Source organism: Triticum urartu, chromosome 7A, assembly GCF_056163025.1.
Source record: "Triticum urartu cultivar PI428250 chromosome 7A, HENAU_Tu73, whole genome shotgun sequence".
Lineage (NCBI taxonomy): Eukaryota > Viridiplantae > Streptophyta > Magnoliopsida > Poales > Poaceae > Triticum > Triticum urartu.
This window is the reverse complement of record NC_141879.1, coordinates 137,183,871-137,204,391: the sequence shown is the minus strand read 5'-3', so window position 1 is coordinate 137,204,391 and position 20,521 is coordinate 137,183,871. Positions and strand designations below refer to the sequence as shown.

At 46.4% G+C, this 20,521-nt stretch overlaps 1 long non-coding RNA gene across 2 annotated transcripts; it reads left to right on the top strand.

Moving 5' to 3' along the window:
* Positions 1-8,599: 8,599 nt before the first annotated feature.
* LOC125525896 (uncharacterized) lies at positions 8,600-14,321 on the top strand. Of its 2 annotated transcripts, none has more exons than XR_015611512.1 (4): positions 8,600-10,784; positions 10,937-11,225; positions 11,637-11,970; positions 12,123-14,321. It is a non-coding gene; the product is annotated as an uncharacterized LOC125525896 (long non-coding RNA). The 2 variants fall into 2 exon arrangements; XR_015611513.1 differs by having other exon boundaries at positions 8,600-10,835.
* Positions 14,322-20,521: the final 6,200 nt, after the last annotated feature.

The window sequence follows — 20,521 nt, the reverse complement described above, 5'->3', positions numbered from 1 at the left end:
GGGGAAATCAGTCTTGGTACCTATCTATCGGCCAATCTACCCATCATGTCGGTCGAGATCCTCCCCTCTGATAAGTTTGGTTTCTTGACCGTTTGAAACATGACCATTCTCCTCTCAGACTTTTTAAGGGCAGCTACTGAGCAATCCTGTGAATTTAATTACTCACGTTCCAGCAACCATGACAACAACTATGGTTGGCAACTCTGAAGAATTAATTGTGTCTTGGTATCTATCTATAAACCAATCTACCCATCATGTTGGTCGAGATCCTCCCTCTGGTAAATTTGGTTACAGTGAACATTTGAAGCATGACTATTCTCTTCTCGCGCTTTATAAGGGCAGCGAGTGAGCAATGTCGAGCTTTTAATTCCTCACGCTCCAGCAACCATGAGAACAACTATGGTTGGCAACTCCGAAGATTTAATTATGCATCACGCTACTTGGTACTATAAGTCAGTTTATACATACGTGGACATTACATAGTAGTCGCAACTAGAAACATGCAATCAAGTCGCAAAACGAGACAAGTTCACAAGCAAGCTAGGAACATCATACCTCATGTTATATACAACAAGGATATATAATGCATAATTGTGTTCACATGCATGCAAGGATCAAATTGACCAGTAGAAAATCATGGCTGCAAGTATATGTTCAAGTGCTGACACATACTAAGCTCACTCCGATTCACAAAATGGTCATGGGTCTAAATTAGGGATTACTATGTAGATGCATGCAGAAAACTTTACCATTGTGGCCCTAAGTCCTCTGGTTTTCTACCAATGGTCCATTTGCAATGTTGATCTGACACTGATACAAAAACACTTGATCCAATGGGGGTGTGTGTGTGTGTGGGGGGGGGGGGGGTGACTCTAGAAGCAGTCACACGAGGGAAGATGAACGTGAGACATGCTTTCATATATATGATCCGGTGTATCAGTCACACACCTAGCCGCTCCAATCCGTCATCGGAGCGCACACGTACCCCACACAAAGGTTCTCCAAAATCGAAGAACTATCCTCACTAGGTCACAACTAGGCTATTTTACCTTGCTACTTATGGTTAGTTTTACAATTAAACTTGCCTCCCCTAATGGCTACCGCCCCTAACATCAATAAGGATGGGAGGCGCCGACGATATTGTGAGCCAGAAGAATCTAGCCGGTATGTGCGTCGGCAATGGAGACTTCGGTATGGTCTAGCAGCGATGCAACCTAGCAGCATGTTGTCAACCGGATATGCACATCTTAGATATATATCTTACATGCCTCACTGCATATCTTCAGTTCTGCAGTATTACATTTTCTAATACTTCCCAATCCTTGCATGTTCATTGCGCAAGAGTATATCTTCACCATAGGTTTTCACCGGTCTGTGTTGGCTATCTGTGCAATACCAAGAAACTTCATACTGAATTATATTAATCCCCGAACACGACATATCTGGTTCTCTAGTTCACCCCACTATGTTCATGAATCTTCCTTTGAGTTATCACCCTCTCACTTATAAAGGAGGGAAAAATGACATTTAATACAACCAGCACAGTGGCCCACACAGACGTACGGAGAACATCTTCACTGGTATTTCAAAAATCATTTAAATTAAAGACTACAACATAACAAAGACGTCAACTGAAGGATCTGTCAGTGAAGATTTCCAAGTATATGAGCATGCTTGGTGATTCAAAGGTCCATCCGAGAGCATGTATTCCAGTGTGGAAAAAATACTTCTAAATGTTCAAAATCAGAAGAAATTACAAACTTTGTTTCAAGAATTTTATGTCTGTAGTCTTTCATGAGAAAATTTATATGACTTGAACTGTATGATAAAAAACCAATTTTATTGCTTAATATTTGCCTTTTTATGTAGCACTAGTTTTTCTTTTGCAGAGTGCTGAAATTTTCGGTTTTCCACACAAATTCACTGGCATGCTTAAAAAACAATTCGAGTTCTCTAGACATTTTCAAGTTTTTGTAAGTATCCAGTGTTCATCTCGGAACATGTGACATTTTCTTCGTATCTGAGCACATGCTGTTCTTTCTTAAAACTTATGTTTTCTTAACCATAATTTTTCTCCGTACTACGGTAAGTTTGCAAATGACCAAATTCCCAACTGACAATCTTTCTCTTTTCCCCATCCAATCACATCAATGTCCTAGATGTAAGATAAAATACATAAATACCTACTTCGAAGCAGAGCGTTTTTAGGCCGAGCTCCATGTAGATCTTAATGTTGATAAATTTAAAATTCAAACTTTCAGTTTCGAAAAAAATATGGAAAAATATACACATATACAAGAATGTAATGTAGATGTGTGTAAAATTTCATGATGAAAGACCTTGAGTTGTGAGTTCCACAAAAAATCATGGACTTTGAGATTGAACATTACATGTGCTAAAAAGTCACATATTTGTTTTTTAGCTCTCATTTTAATGTATTTCATCATTAAAAATTACACACATGCACAATCTGTCTCTGGGTATACGTGTTTTCTTTAAATGAAACATAAAAGTATGAATTTGAAAATTTCATAATTAAGACCCCGTGGAGCTCGGCCTCCATTTGTCATTTCGCCTATATTGTATGTATAACTTGGGTTTATGCTATCCCTACGTGCACATGATTATTGAATTTAGTTTGTAACTTCACCTTCATGTCGTTTAATTATGATCAAGGGGATGTTTTAAGATAGGGCACCATCTGAACCCATGGGCATATGCACCCACTTTTCATAAAATGCATTTTAAGCACATTTTAAAATGTCAAAAAAATCAAAAGAAAATATCACGCATACAAGTTCGCAAATGTGTGTGCGCGGCATAAAGTTTTATGAAAAAAATGTCTTTTTGTTTTGCCTCTGCAAAAAAGACAAATTTCAGTGCTTCTAAATAGTGTTTCACGACATAATGTTTTGTCTTTTTTGCACAGGCCATAAAAAAGTTGTTTTTCCGTGAAACTTTATGCACGCATATAAAACAAGGAGATATACCCATGCAATTTTTTTAGATTTTTTTAGAATTTAGAAATGTGTTTTCCAAAATGGGTTCATATGTACCCGGGTTCATCCATGTATTTCTCGATGTTTTAATCTCCACCCTTGATTCACTTCAGGGGGTGTGCTGAAGTAGACCCCCAACTTGGTGTCTATAGGATATTTTCTTCAAATTCAGTGAGTAATTTAGGCAGTTAAACCAACAGTCGGTTGTAGAGTTGTCTGTTTATTCCATGTAACACGCACAACATATGTGGCTGAGCAATTAGCCGAAACGAACTCTTCTGCTTTACTACTGTGTTTTCCTCTGAAGCTCTTTCAGGGCGTGGGACAGAACTAACGAGTAACGAACACTGTGTGTCCGTCTGAGAAGCCGGGAGAAACAGAAAGGCCTTCAGCCAACACTCTTCGCCGGACCATGGCCCAGCTCCGTGAGGACGGTCCTGCTCGACCACGTTCGGTGGTGTCGTCACAGGAAGCGACGAGGAGCAGACCCGCGAGCAGCCACGCGCCCACACCGGCCGGCAAGAGTTACGCACCTATGATGTCTAGCAGCGGATGACCGGTCCGAAGCTTGTGTAGCTAAGCACAATAGCTAAAGAAGGCCTAAAGTTTGTTGTCTGCGTGTGTTGCTTTGTGCAGCCGCCAGGACATCAAGCAGCTAGCATGTCTGGATTTTGAGTAGTGAGGTTCCATGAGGTTTAGGGGGTGTTCGTTTCCAAAGACTTTTTTATGTAGGGATTAGAAAAAGTCCCTCTTAGAGACTTTTTTTACCAAACGGTAGGGTTTTTTAAGGACTAAACTAGTCATTTGGGACTAAATGAAAAAAAAGACTCTCAAGGAGAGTCTTTTTGGGGCTTTTTGGCACTTTTCCAACAATGCCCCTTCATGCACTCCTTGGCCCGCCACCCCATGGTGTTGTTTAATTGTTATTTTTCTATATATTAGGGGCAACATGGTCATTTAATAACCTCTAGGAAGGGACTAGAGACTTTTTAGTCTCTGGAAACAAACAGGGCGGGACTTTTTAGGGACTAGGGACTTTTTAGTTGGGACTAGAAAAAGTCCTAGGACTAGAGAACCAAACACCACCTTAGTCCTCCGGTTAATTTGGTGCGTGGTTGTTGCCAGTTGCTCTCGACGGAAAGTGCCTCTTGGGCAGATCGGCAATGCAACACCATGATGATATTGATAGAACTGTGGATCGTATAGGCTTAGGGATTAGCAGTAGTTCAACCTTCTCGAGCTCCTGGTGCCGGCCATGGTGCCGGTGATGGCAGAGAGTAGTGGGGTGGATGCGGCTGAGATGTATGGGCAGTGGCGGCGGCGGAGCTTCCCATCGCTTCAGTGCCTCCCTCTGGATCGGATAGGGTTAGGAGTAGGGAACAGTGGCGGTGACGAACCTCGTACCCTGTGTCCCTAGTCCCCACCTCCTCTTTATAGCACTGCGTGATAGGGGCCCACCAGCCTTGCTTGAGCTGGACGCCCCCGATCAGGGCGTGGGTCAAGGGCCCAATGAGCCGTTGTGCCCATTGGTGGAGAGATCAACCTAACATTCTCTCACTTGATCTCATCATATACTTTTAACTTTTATACTTTGAAATAACTCTGTTCAAAGTACCCGTTCCATCACAGATTTACATGTAGAGCATGTCTCATCATCACGGTTCATTTCCGATAGAATCAACACCTACAACACACTCCTCTGTTTTGAAACAGATTCTTTAACCTTGGGCCCTTTTATTGTCCGGAAATGTTAGACTATACCATAAAACCCATGTCGACTGTGTGTTCTCCGAACACACTGGGCGGTAAGCCTTTAATAAGCAGATCTGCAAATACTTGTCTGTTGCTTTCATGCTTCAAGCATTTCAACATAATTCCGGACTTTCTCCTTAACAACGTATAACTTTGTGTCAATGTGTTTGGCATCAACACTTGACTCGTTGTCATAGGAGCGAAAGACTTAAAATAGTTATCGCTGTTGTCAACTATTATCAACTCCGGGTACAGGTCTCCTTAACCATTTTGCCTGTCCCTCAGCCTCATATCAAGCTATAAAATATCTTTGCATCACATTGATGATAATTGTTTCATTCTTTGGAGCTTTTCCACACAAAAACCTCCAAGTATGAAAGTTAGCGACAATCGTGGATTTCGCTATACATTTCACAAGTCATGTCTTTGTACTAACAATTTTTTGAGAGCACTTAATCTTTCAGCATGAGGCTGATATCTTTGACTCCATTCCAGTGATCTATATATGGACTAGACATTGCCAAAACAACCCGGATACGTGGACTGTCTCAGGGTAATGTATTGAGCTTCCAACAGCTAAAGCATACGGCACCATATCCATTTTCAATATTTTCTCATCAACTTTTGGAACACCATAGTTTCTAGTTCTATTACCCTTGACGATAAGAACAGGCGTAGGTTTTCTCGCATGCATATTTTAGAGACCTTTCTAAGCATGCCCATGCGATATTACCAATACCCCTTTTATTCTTTTCTTGGTGAAACTCGATAATTATAACGAGAGACACTCTACTGAGAACATTCTTTTGAACTTTGAGAACAAAAACTTCTTTTCTTCTCCTGCAGTAGATTGACATGACCACTAGCAAGTAGGACGTCATCCACATGCACAGGATTATGAAATGAATTTCCCATTCTATAACTTTATACAAACACAATTGTCCTTGCATTTCTTTAACCCAAAACAACATTTGATTGCTTTAGTCCATAAAAGATTTCTTCAGGTAGTATCCCCTGTGTTCTTTACTTTCATCTGATGTAACTCAGATCATAATATCTTTCATCTGATGTAACTCAGATCATGATGTGCTACCAACACTCATTGTAATCTATTCAGTGCAAAACGCGCAAAAACCTTTCAATTTAAGTCGTGTTTTACACCTTTACGTATTTCCTTTGGAGTCAGATTGAGCTTGTAGACTCTTTACAACCTACTGTGTTGGCTCCATTGGAAATTACTCATCAGTCCCAAACATCATCGGGATTCACTAATTTCATTTCATCTCACATAGTCTCTTATCATTTGGATAAGCAGACACTTCTCAAAACTCGAATGAGCACTTTAAATGAGGTGGGATCAACATCCATTTGAATTTCACTAACATAGACTTTATAGTAATCAGAAGTATCTGATTTTCTCATTCCTTGAGACCATCAGTGTCTCAGGTACTGGCACTTGTTTCATATGGGGCTGTTGTTGCTCTGTCATTGCCAAGAGGCAAATTAATTATATAGTCTTTCATTTCCAAGAGGCAACAAGTTTTACAGGGACCTGTGTCACAAGATCCATGTGTACTCATTCATCCTTTATAGAGCTAACATCAGGTGTTGTATAGGTCATACAACATGCTCCCCCAGATTAATCCATCTTCACAAAAATGGCGTATCTTTAAACTTTATAATTTGGGTTTATTCTGTTAAAACTTTCTTCTTTATGGCACTTTAAGCACCGTCTTAGTATTCCTTACTCTGCTTTCGGAACTGTAAAATATCCAAAAATACAACTTTTTTTCTTTATGGGTATTAATATGACCGTCATACTCCCCCAGAAGATCACATTCTTCATCACATTATCTAAAGTATAGGGGAGTTTCATCATTCTTAATTTATCTCATATATCTTTCTCCCCCTCGAAATGTGGCAAGAACTTTTCTGCCACAATTTTGAAAAACCATCCATAGCTCTTGTGAATGAGGAAACTTCGATTATCTACTTCATTTATCTGGAGTACTTTTTCCTCATTCCATTTCAGAAACTCAACAGAGTTCTTTATCATTAGTACTTTTGCAAGTCACACTTGCATATCATTCTTATCTTTAGGTTCGTCTGTAATTTTTATTCTCTTTGGGTTTATTGAGTGCTTAATGACCGTTACACATAAGATGTACGGTTGATACTAGGAAAGCATAATAGCTACTCCATACTTTTCTCCCAGAGTGGGACACATTAAAAGCACATGAGTCATCATGTCTTTCTCCTGTCATACAGGATAAGTCTGAGAAAATTTCTGCCGCCATACGGGTTACGCAGGGATTTTCCCAGACTTATCCTGCCATGTGGGTTTTATCATAATCATCTTTTCCCGCCATGCGGGTAATTCCGTGTAAGGGACATAAATGCTAGAATTGGCTCTTTTGACTGCATATTCAATCATCAAATTTATAAATAAATCCGAATGCTCTTTGACACACATGCTTGATCCGACGTTGGTCAAATTAAACACGCATGTTGCTTGTTTTATCTCAAATCATAGAGAGTACATGAAAGATATTCGTCAACCAAGACTCTCAATGATCTATCTCTTTTCTTTTGAAACCATTCTTTAGAGAGAACATACTATCTCACGTTATGACCTTTCTTGGTCATCTTTCGGGTCACAAGTACCCAAGCATTCGCTTTCATGACTGAAAGCATGGAAAACTTTTAGTCTGAGAAAACTTAGCCAATAATCAACAATAATGAGCATAAAAATAACCCTACGTTGGTCTGGTTAAAAAATATGCACATTAAACTTTTGCAAAACTTCCTTTTTATACTCTAAATCATCGTTGTGGTAGAATTAGAATAAAACTCATTCTTCTACATTAATTCCATATCACCGTTGGGCGGAAATGGAAATAATGCATATAACTCATAAAGAATGTGATGATAGTATTTCTATTAAACAACTTTGCTCAGAAATAATCATCATCATCAACTTATTGCAGCGGAAAACTTTTAATATACATTTCTCAATCTTTATCAAATGCTCTGAAAATTGGTCACTTTGATACAAAAATTATCAGAGATTTGAACTTTTAACTATAAGACTCATTGAATTATAATATTGTCATCATCAACGTTGGTCAGAAAATAACAATAGCATAATTAAACTTTAATCAAATATCTTTCTACTATCATAGCAGAAGCTATCTGAATCTGATTTCACCCACAAGTGAAAAAACTTCTCTCAAAAAACTGTTCATCCAATTAAATTTTCCCGTAGGTTCCAATTAATTGGAGGATAATACTTTTTCTTTCTTTGTGAAAGAGTACTATTAATTATTTACGTAGCGGAAAAACATGAATAAAAAATTCATGAACTTTTTATTCTTTACAGAAACTTTTCTTTTACTAAAGAAAAATTCATGAACTTTATTATTTTCTTTATAAAATTCATGAACATTTCTTTTCTGAAAATTTTCTATTTTCATTTTCAAAGACTTTTTCTGTTTACTTTTCAAAACATTTTCTTTTACTTTTCTATTTTCTAAACAATTTTTTTGAATTACTTTGAATAGAAAATCTGTAGTGTAATTAGCCCAAAACTGGACAAAAACAGGAAAAGAAAAAAGAAAAAATGTCAGCTGCGCGCGCTGGGCAACCGCGGCTGCGCTTGCTCTCCTTTCGGCCCAAAAGTGACACGAGGGCGCCAACCACTCTGGCCTAGTCCGCAGTCCACTGGCCCAAATAAGATTTTGGCCCAAAAGCCCAGGGCAGAGCTAGGGGTTTCTTTCTGGCCATTGATCTTGATCGGATGATCCAGAGCGATTTTCACTTGAACAAACTGTGAGGAGAGGAAGCCCCGACCGCAACCCTGGCCCATTCTGTTTCCCTCGCCCCTCTCGATCTCTCTCTCGTGACGGCGGAACCACGGGGTTGCGCCCCGGCCGCCGGCGGCGACGGAGGAAGCCACCACGCCGCGCGCGCCTCCTTTCCCTTCCCCCTTCTCTTTGGTAGAGAGGACTAGGCGCGAGCCCCTCCTCTGATCTGTTGCTCTGTCCCGCACGCCGGGGCATCGCGCTGCTCCGGTCGCCGGCAACGGCGACGAGCGCCACCGCGCCTCCCTTCCTTTCCTGTGGCAGAGAGAGAGGGTCGGGCTTGCGCCCTCCTCTACTACACTTGCGCCTCGACGGCGCCTCCATCTCTGTTGGAGTAGCGGCTGGGCACGGCTGCGCCGGCCGCCGGCGTGGACAGCAAACCACTGCGGCGCGCGATCCCGTTCCTATTTCCCTTTCTTTTCTGTTATTTCTCCCTCCACCACCATATAAGGCTTCGAGCAGTGGAGATTCAGGGAAGAACGGCGCCCCTCTGGCCCCCTTGCCGGCATGTGCGTGCACCCGTAGATGGGCGCACCGCCGTCAAGCGGTTCAGCGGCGGCGCCATGTTTCGGCGACCACATGGTCTCTTTGCCCCCAAAAGGGGGTGATGTTCTTCTTCTCGATGCCTCGGCTTGCCGATGCACATCGAGATCGAGAGGAACGGCGCGGCCAAGACGGCGGCACTCTTTGCCGGTGAGCCCAAGGCCCTGCTCCGGTGATCTTCTTTGCCCTGTCTAGGGTTCTTCGGGAGGGGGAAAGATTTTCTTTTGTGTTCTTTTCTACTGAAAATCCTAAACCAAACCTTGTCTGATACCATTGATAGAACTGTGGATCGTATAGGCTTAGGGATTAGCAGTAGTTCTACCTTCTCGAGCTCCTGGTGCCGGCCATGGAGCCGGTGATGGCAGAGAGTAGTGGGGTGGATGCGGCTGAGATGTATGGGCAGTGGCGGCGGCGGAGCTTCCCATCGCTTCAGTGCCTCCCTCTGGATCGGATATGGTTAGGAGTAGGGAACAGTGGCGGTGACGAACCTCGTACCCTGTGCCCCTGGTCCCCACCTCCTCTTTATAGCACTGCGCGATAGGGGCCCACCAGCCTTGCTTGGGTTGGACGCCCCCGATCAGGGCGTGGGTCAAGGGCCCAATGAGCCGTTGGGCCCATTGGTGGAGAGATCAACCTAACAGATATTTCCCAATTCCCCTCAATCCTAGACCTTCAAAGTGCGCACTACTCTCGATGGCGATTGGAATTCAGGTTTCACTTGTGTAACTATCCGGGGAAAAATTCCTCAAAAACAACTAGAAGGGGAAATCAGATTGACGCACTGATGAAATATATTGTCTTGGTACCTATCTATCAACCAATCCACCCATCATGATCCTTCCCTCTGATAAGTTTTGTTTCTCTGAACGTTTGAAACATGGCTGTTCTCTTCTCGGGATTTTTAAGAGCGGCTGCTGAGCAATGTTCTACTTTCAATTCCTCATGTTCCAACAACCATGACAACAATTATGGTTCACGACTCTGAAGAATTATTTGTGCATCAATGCTATTGAACATATAAATGATGAAAGGGGTGCTAGGCAGAAGCGCGCCATCCACGTGTCCTCGATGAATAGTGGAGAGAAAAAGCGGCCAGTGTGTGCGATCGGGCAGGGGAAGCGGCAGCGAGAAAAGAAAGAAAAGGGGAAGTGAGCAGGCAAAAGTAGCCAGACCTAGCGCCCCCGCAGCCGCCTCCTCTCCTGCCGCCGCCGCCTCAACCTCGTCTCCTTTCTTGCCCGCCTCCTCTCCTCTCCCTCGGTTCTCCTGGCGCTGCCACCCCTTCTTTCCTCTGTCCCCGCCCCTGCCGCGAGCCCATCCTCCTCTTTGTGCCGCCGGCTGTCGCGGCGGTGTAGAGCAAGGCACCGAGCCACGGGAGCTCGCCGTGCACGTGGAGCTCGTCCACCATCGAGGGCCACAGCACCAGCGACAACACCGCTGGCTGCCACACGACATCACCCACGTCTCCTCATCCCGCTGGCCTCCGCGATGGTCGGTGATGCAGAGCAGGGCGCCGAGCCGCAGGAGCTCGCCATGTGTGTGGAACTCGTCCACCACCGAGGCCCCCCGCACCAACGACAACACTGTCAACCACGCCCCTCCTCCCCGGTTCATTCTCACCTCCATCAGGCAGGTGAGCTCCTGCTTCCTCTCTCGGTCTCCCCTCGATTTTGTGTTTTGTGGGGTACGGCTGCTACTGGTTATCCCATCCTCCTCATTCCTTCCGTACCACAAACTTTGGTGGGTGTGGTTTTGCTTACTGGTGCCAATATTGCAACCTTGCAGGTGTGGAAATTGTGGAAGTGTCTCAACTCCCGTAACATGGGAACCCGCGTGTTATATATTGATTAGGCGAGGCCGGCTCTCGCAGAGGCATACAAGATTACGGTTGTTCAACAACCAGAGAGATACATGGAGAGATAGAGGAGAATAAACAGATGAAAAGATAAACAAGCTAACAACCTGGATTCTCCTAACTACTCTAGCATGATAATGCGTGATATATGTTTAACAGCAGGGTGTGGTGCTGTTTACAAAGGTTGATTGCAGTATGCAGCTTTCCGAGTGTGAAGAGGTATGTGACCATTTGGCATTTGGGTGTTTTCCCTTTCCGATCTGGTGATGACCATAGATATTGTACTTGGTCTAAGGTTATTTCCTGTCCAGGATAATACGAGTAGAATTTAAAGCAAGGTAGGTGTGCAGGCTGCTGATTTGGGGCTTAGCTCAAGCAACTTTTGATTTCTTGACTGTTTGGTTGATGTAGCATTTGTTAATGATTGATTCTCTAGCAAGCTTTGCTCTGTAATTTTAGAATTGATGCTGCCATAAGTTTTTCCCATGCTTGCTTCAACTTTCTATGTCTGGATGACTATATGAACAAGACTCACTAGGTTCTGCATCATCAACTAACAACCAACTCCAACAATTACCCATGCTGGCTGTCCTATAACTAACCCATTTTACAATTGCTCGCCTTTTCTAGGTAAAGACAACATAATCAGCTTGGTTAATAAATAGCCGGCTGTCGCGGCGGTGTAGAGCAAGGCACCGAGCCACGAGAGCTCGCCGTGCGCGTGGAGCTCGTCCACCATCGAGGGCCACCGCACCAGCGACAACACCGCTGGCTGCCACACGACATCACCCACGTCTCCTCATCCCGCTGGCCTCCGCGACGGTCGGTGATGCAGAGCAGGGCGCCGAGCCGCGGGAGCTCGCCATGCGTGTGGAACTCGTCCACCACCGAGGCCCCCCGCACCAACGACAACACTGTCACCCACGCCCCTCCTCCCCGGTTCATTCTCACCTCCACCAGGCAGGTGAGCTCCTGCTTCCTCTCTCGGTCTCCCCTCGATTTTGTGTTTTGTGGGCTACGGCTGCTACTGGTTATCCCATCCTCCTCATTCCTTCCGTACCACAAACTTTGGTGGGTGTGGTTTTGCTTACTGGAGCCAATATTGCAACCTTGCAGGTGTGGAAATTATGGAAGCGTCTCAATTCCCGTAACATGGGAGCCCGCGTGTTATATATTGATTAGGCGAGGCCGGCTCTCGCAGAGGCATACAAGATTACGGTTGTTCAACAACCAGAGAGATATATGGAGAGATAGAGGAGAATAAACAGATGAAAAGATAAACAAGCTAACAACCTGGATTCTCCTAACTACTCTAGCATGATAATGCGTGATATATGTTTAACAGCAGGGTGTGGTGCTGTTTACAAAGGTTGATTGCAGTATGCAGCTTTCCGAGTGTGAAGAGGGATGTGACCATTTGGCATTTGGGTGTTTTCCCTTTTCGATCTGGTGATGACCATAGAGATTGTACTTGGTCTAAGGTTATTTTCTTGTCTAGGATAATACGGGTAGAATTTAAAGCAAGGTAGGTGTGCAGGCTGCTGATTTGGGGCTTAGCTCGAGCAACTTTTGATTTCTTGATTGTTTGGTTGATGTAGCATTTGTTAATGATTGATTCTCTAGCAAGCTTTGCTCTGTAATTTTAGAATCGATGCTGCCATAAGTTTTTCCCATGCTTGCTTCAACTTTCTATGTCCGGATGACTATATGAACAAGACTCACTAGGTTCTGCATCATCAACTAACAACCAACTCCAACAATTACCCATGCTGGCTGTCCTATAAATAACCCATTTTACAATTGCTCGCCTTTTCCAGGTAAAGACAACATAATCAGCTTGGTTAATAAATAGCACATTCCATATGAAAATTACTATTGCATATACTTTACACGATTTACCTTGGTGCTCTAGCTATTTTGCTTAGTTGGTAAATAAATATCACATTTGTATATTATCGAAAATAGATAGACTGTGTACCTGTGATACTATATATGCATAATAGCCAATCGTGTATAAACCAAGTGTGCTCATATATATTGGAGACATCCATGTCTTGGTGATTTCCTTTACCCTACTTACTATATCTACCATCATTGGTTGTTTAAATCCTCAACTAATACTGTCGTCTTATATTACTAGAAGTTGCAGAATATCCGAACTACAGTCAGGATAATAATGGATTTGCTGATGACAAGGCTAGGAATTCCAAAGGTTGAGATTGTCGCGGGGCTCAAAATCTACCACTGATTAAAGGATAATAATGCATTCTACTGTTCCACCGACTTTGTTTGTGGAAAGTCTACCAGCCCAAAATTTAGTTTCACTTTTGTTGAAACATTGGATCCATGAATGTTTGTTTATATAAAGAGAATTGATGTGCAATTAACTTGAACTTTAAAGTTCTATAGTTATTTTGTAGGCACAGAAGAGTACTGCGTCGAGAAACCAGAGACGAATATAGCGCGCATATAGAGATTTGAGGAAGACGCCGCAGGATGAGCTCAATCCGGACGAGGTCGTGCGGTCATCGGCACCTTCTCCACTATGGGAGGCCATGGGCAAGAGGAAGGAACCGCCGACAGCTCTAGAAGGACATGCCACCCTGATCGTCAAGTGCATATGCCGTCTCTGCTTTTGTTTCCATCGGGAGTATTTGCCATTGTTGGGTATCCATAGAAATTCAGGGAATATCTGTTGTTAACAGATTTTGTTGGGATCCACACTCCGAAGCTGATTTTAGGATCAAGTGAAGGTGGACCAGTAGTATTCAAACTTGCATATCTTGGCCAGCCTCCTTGTTTAGCACTATCCCCTCAGTTGCACAAGCAGTTGGCTTGGCCATGGCGCTGGTGCCGTTGACTCCCACTGGCCTCCTTCGTCTCCCAGCCACAGCTGGCTCTAACCCCTCTTCTGATGTGGTCCGGTGGGAGCAAGAAGAAGAGCAGGCATGCTCTCTCTACTTCCAGTGTCCATACGACCAGATCGACCGGCCTAAACTCTGGTTGAGCTCCCCCACGACCCGATTTCATACCTTGATGGTTGTGTTGTATGGTTGTCAGCATTTGATTGATGAATATTTTAGTTTTGCTAAATGATCTTGCCTTAACCATCCGCATCTTGATCTGATTTATTCTGTCATGTTTACTTATTTTTCCACTAGGCAGAGCAAATGTTGTTTTCTGCCTAATGTTTTAATCTTGCTATGCACCAGACAACATTTTTAGGAAGCATCAGAAGGCCAGTAGCAGCTCGTCGACTCCTAGGTCCTCACCTCCCCCCTTAGTCTACATCAAGCCGCAGCAAGGGATACTCAGCTTTGTTGCTCACACTCTCTCTTTCTCATATAGATTTCCATCTAATAACAACTCTCCATCTCTGTCTCCGTCTCTCTGTTTGGTACTCCCTCCATTCTGAATTACTTGTCTTAGATTTGTCTAGATACGGAGGTATCTAGCACTAAAATGAGTCTAGATACATCCGTATCTAGACAAATCCAAGACAAGTAATTCGGAACGGAGGGAGTATATGCTAGAGCAACTTACTGGACCTGTTTGTGCACACACTGAAATCAAACCTATTTTATTGTAAGCTTCTTCACATTTTTTTCTTACTGATCCATCAAGGAATGGCTATTAAACAAAGGAGAAGAGAGAGCTTCTCCACGCACTTTAATGCTGGAGTATTTAGGAATGGAGGGAGTATTTATAAAACCTAATGAACTTGGTATTATAAAGCTACTTTGCATCACAATTAATCTAAATATTTAAAACATTATTAGTGTAAGTTTTGAGGTCGCATTGTATCCTTTTTCAAAATGATTACTCATGTTTTATGACCATAAGAAGCCTGAGTTAACTTTACTCAGGAACCGATGCATCTTTAGAAAAAGCAAAGCAGGGGTGAATTTCTTTTTTCGTTTGGCTGAGAAAAAGCAGTGGAAGTAGAGTAAGAACCGCAACGAGTCATCTAGTTCGGTACTACAAGTCAGCTTATACCAATGTTTCTTTGTGCTTCTAAGATAAGAGCATCTCCAGCCGTTCGCCCCCCCCCCCCCCCCCCCCAACGCACCCCGCAAATGCGTTCTCCTGTTTGCGCCGGCGGTTTTTTCGCTCTGGAGGCGATCGAGTTCCCAGCCGCGCCCCTAGGTTTCGGCCCCTAGACCCCAAAAAAAATCAAACTTGTCTTTCCCGCTACCAAAAACACGCCACAAGTTCGGCGATCACCATGCGACAAGTCGGCAATCACCATGCCACAGTTCGACGATCAAACATGCCCGAAAGTTCAACGATCAAAAGGAAGGAAGCATAGGCACGGATCGCATCAAACAGCGGGCTCCTCTGGCGTGGGACTGGCCGGGGTCGACGTGGAGGCAGGCGTGCTCGGCGTCGGCATGGCTTCCATGCTCGGGATGGAGGTCGGCGCCAACACCACTTCATCGCTCGGGCTGGGCGTCGGTGTTGTTGTCGGCGTGAGCATTAGGGCGGTGGTCGGCGCTGGCCCAGGCATCTGGTTCAAGATGAGGCCGCGCTCCGCTAGGTACCACGCTTGACCTGCTTGTCCATCGTCGACATGTCTGCCGCCATCAAGAACGCCAGGTCAGTGTTCCTCTTCTTCGCGGCGACATTGGTCCTGAGAAGGTTGAGCTTCACGTCCTGCTTCGTCATCAGAGCCGACCACCGCACGTCCGATTTCCCCTCCCTCTTTGCGGCACTGGTCTTGGCATCAGCGATGCACTGCTCGATCGATGATTGCAGCCGTTCGGCAGCGGGTGACGTGTCCCTCACCGTCTTTGCTCTTTTGTTGCCATCAAGGCGCCCATCCGCCGCCCCCAGGGCGGGCACATCCGGCTTGTACGTCTCCTTTGCCGTGGCGAGGGTGAGCCGGACCTCCCTCCACTTCTTGCACGACTCGATCCAGGAGAACACGTGAAGAAATTTGAACTCTTGGTCGCTGTTGTCCTGACTATACATGTTGAACATCCGAACCATCTGCGCAGCCAAAGAATGGTGAAAGAACAAGTGAGCTGGCGGCTGGACATACTTGACCCTCGACGTTGGTGCCGCTTTCCGGGCAAGCCGCAATCTCCTCAACGATCCCATGCCATTTGTTGCGGGCCGCCTGGATGATCGCCCAATGGTTCGCCATGGTCTTGTCGCCGCGCTCCATGTGGATAGTGGCGAAGTAGGGGTCGACCAGCTTGCGCTCATCGAACACCGTATTGATCCGTCTCTAGTACGTGTCGGTGTTTCGATTCCAGTCGGTTATCGGGTCGATGCTAACGGTCTTCCATGCTTTGCCGAGGCACTCGTCTTCCTTGGACGTCCACTTGACACGCGACTCGCTTGGCCTGGCACTGGCCGCCCGCTTCTTCTTTCTCCCTTTCGCCCCAGCGCCAGCTCCATCTCCTCCGCCGCCTGTTCTTCCTCCCCCTCCTCAACTTTGTCGAGCTCGTCGTCCATGTCGACGCCGGTGTCCATTGTTTCATCTTGCGCGTGGAAGTCGGGGCAGGAGGCGGCGGCGACCGAGCTGCTCGTGATGATCTCGTCCATGTCGGCGTCGTGGCGTCGGGGTTGCCGAACTGTGCCGCCGAGGCGTGTGTGAATGGTAGGGCACCCTAGCGCAGAGGCGGCGTCGGCGAGGCTGAGTACGCTTGCGGCGAGTAGTTGTATTGGGTGTGGAGGCCGGCGGTGAACGCGGGGGAGGGAGTGCGCTGGTCGGGGTTCAGGCCGGACGGGGAGGCACGCGGCGCCGCGCCGTGCGGGAAGGTGATGTTGGGGTTAAAACCGCCATGAGCGTCGCCGTCGGAGTAGCCAGGCGAGGGTGCGTACGCCCAGGGTGGCAGCGGTGGCGAGAAGTTGGTCGACGACAGGACGCTCGCTTGGCTCCCCCATGCAGGTTGTGGGAAGTGGTCGGGCGGATTCATCATCCCCGCCTGAGTCGCCTTTACCTGCTCCGCCGCCGCTGCCGCGTCCCTGGCCTTCTTGGCGATGAGCCTCTTCCGCCGGTCAGTGCTGACAGCCTCCCGGCGTTGAACCTCCGCTCTCCACTCGATGTTGGACACGCCCTGTGGTCTTGCCATCGGTGCCCTCGGCTTCCTCTGTTTCGGCTGGGTGGAATCGATAGCGGCAGCGATGCGAGGGGCTGAATACTTCTTCGGCGGCATGGCGGACGGATGAGCGGGAGGAGAATGGCGGGAGCGACGGGACAGAAGGGGGAAGCAATGAGGAAAATGCAGGGAAAGGGGGGAAAACAGTGGGAATAGGCCTGTCTGTCGCCGACAGAGCAAGCCTGCCCGCTTTTTCGCTTCGGCTGGCGCCCCCAGGCGCCCCTTAGGGGGTTGGGTTTGGCTCGGGATCGACGACTGTTATTTCGTCCTAAACCGGCGATAAACAAGGAGTTGGGGCGCGGCTGGGCCGATTTTTCACCGTCGGCACTATAAAAGGCGTCCTGGGGGGCTTGTTGGGGGGTGGGTGGAGATGCTCTAACATAAGTGGACATTACATACTAGTCGCAGCTAGAAACATGTAATCACATTGCAAAATGAGACAATTTGACAAGCAAATTAGGAACATCATACATCATGTTATATGTAGAAAGGTATTCGATGCAATTGTATTCATGAGAGTCGTTTACAATATAGAGAAGATATGTCTTCTGTGACAGGTCAACAAATCCTACGAAGTCTATAGAAGTTAGATATACAAGGCTAGAGATAAAAGAGAGATCAGTTGGAAGATTTGTACAGATATGTCACATTCAACCCCCCCCCCCACCCCACGCAGTCTGAGCGGCGGGATCGCAACGCAAAGACTAAAATGAAACTCCTGGAATGTAGCGGTTGGCAACCCTTTGGTCATAATGTCATCAATCTGTTGAGTGGTTGGTATGTGAATTACACGGAGCTCACCCAACTGAACCTTCTCGAGAACGAACTGAACATCCAACTCAATGTGTGCGCTTGTGCCGCACCGGATTAGCAGCAAGATAGGTGGCCGAAACATTGTCACAAAAACACTGTAGCCTTGGGAATGGGATACGAAGCTCACCAAGAAGGTGACGCAGCCAACATGTCTTAGCTACCACGTTGGCCACTGCACGGTACTCGGCTTCGACACTCGACCAAGAGACGATGGGATGCCACTTAGAGCACCATGCGATGAGCGAGTTGCCAAAAGATACACAGTAGCCGGACGCTAATCGTTGTGTGTCGGGGCAGCCGGCCCAATCCACGTCTATGTATGCAAGTAGCTCGATGACGGAGGTGCGCAGCCAAAGACGACAACCTGGTTGTCTTCTGCCGGAGGTGAAGAAGACGAGCACAACATGAGCTACAGAGGGCTCCTTGGCACAATTCCTCCGATGGGGGAGTTCGTCTCTGCGAGTCGGGGCCAAATGGCAAGGTGGCTTGGCTTGGGGTGCTATTGGATGCGATTACAGCAAAAGGCGACGACGATTCTCTCGATGGTGGCATGGGGGACGGGGCGATGTTGCACCCGTCGAGATCCAGAGCCGCGTGGCTTCCGCCTGCGAGGACTAGGGCCTCTTCCATGTGCCCGACCATGACGAGGATACCACCCTCATTGCCGACATGGCGTGCCTGTCCACGAGTTCTCCGTACTCCGAGCCGAGTATGGTGTCCCCAACATGATGTCACCATGGGCCTCAAGAGACACACCCAACTCACTCTCATCATCAGCCTCCTCCTCCCAGACCTCGATGGCGGCTTCCAGACTACCCGCGACGGCAACCATGTGAGCGTCGGGGAATTGCTAAGGAGGACAATGGGGAGGCATGAGACCGAGTCGTCGCTCATGTATGATTCTCTTCTCTATGACATGTGGGGCTAGCCATCCTTTTCACAAATTAATGCTTATTAGGATGCCATATCATCTTTGACTAGTCAATTTGAATGCCACATCCCGCAAAACCACCTTCCAACTGCCTCAGGGTTAAAATAAGACGCATTGTAAGTTTAGGGTGTGTTCTAACCGGTTTACAAGTTGAGGGTTGAACTTTAAACCCATCAGTTAGTTGAGGGTGGTAAAGTAGACTTCTCTCAATAATACAAACTAACATATAATTGAAAGGTAGCCTCGTGCATGTGCTCAACCACTGTGCTAGTTTATATGAAAGTTACAATTTAGGGTCTCGATAACGGCCACACGTGTGGTGTATCGGGTAGTTATGCCACACGCCTCGTGTGGCATGTACATCAACCAGCCCACACACCTACATGTGGGGAAAACAACTAATGCCCACACACATCTTTTTTTCCCTCCTGAACCCTCTCACGCGCGTGCGTGTGGGCGAAGTTGATAACGCCCACACGCCCGTATGTCAGGCCTCGTACTCTTCTGGTCCCGCACGCGACGCGTGACGCCCACCGCGCGCCCGCAGTTGCCATGGTCCAGACCCTCGTCCATGTTCGTTTATCTGCAGTTGCCATGTCGCTGAACTACGGTTGTCATGTCGGACAACTGCAGTTGCCATGGTTGCTCAACTGTAGTTGCCATGTATGGTCTGATCTGATGTAGTTGCCATGATTTCATAACTTTAGGAGTTGCCATATACTAACACTAGGCAGTTGAGAGAGTTGTCATGTGCTCACAAGCATGCTAGGGCAGTTGCCATGTAAAAAGGAAGAGTTGCCATCTGCTTACGTGCACGTTAGGGCAGTTGCCATGTACGTGCACGTTGGGGCAGTTGCCATGTACCATGCAAAAACACATGGCAACTCGGTAAAAGACAATTGCCATCTGCTTATGTGCACACTAGGCAGTTGCCGTGTACCCTGCAAAAACACATGGCAACTCGGGTAAAAAAAGAGAGTTGCCACCTGCTTATAAAGCACACTAGAGGCAGTTGCCATGTGCGCTGCAAAAACACATGGCAACTAGCAGCTTACGTGTGGGAGAGGAGACGGGCGTGTGGGCGAGATGGCAAATGCCCACACACCAGCCCTTGTGCGTGACTGAAAACTGGTGTGTAGGTGAATTGCTAAACGCCCACACACCGGCCCCTCCGTGTGGTAAAACGGATATGTGAACAAACTATGTCACACACCACACACACGCCTTGTCCTACGTGGCACAGAAAATCAGCCAGATTGTATCAAGATTCGTACATATAGTACTGGACGGTGATGGATACGTGTGGTCGAGATGGTCAAAGCCCACACGTGTGGGCGTTAACATTTCCGTACAATTTATTGCCCCTGATGGATAAGTTTTTCTTTTGTCAGATATATAATAAGATACTTGTGTATTCAATGGAGCCTCGCCTAAAACTTATAATGAAATAATGGAGGAAGGACATCTTTGATTTTTCATGGCCTGGAGGTCCCCGCAAACACCAACTTCTTCGACTATCGCCGGATCCGAGCCAGCACCATTGTTGACTCCAGCTTTACGAGTCGAAAGAGAAACTCCCCGCACACGGGAGAGTCGTTGTCGATGTACCGCGTCGACCGGGGCTCATCCCCGTGCTATAGAACGGATCCCAGGTCCATCATTCC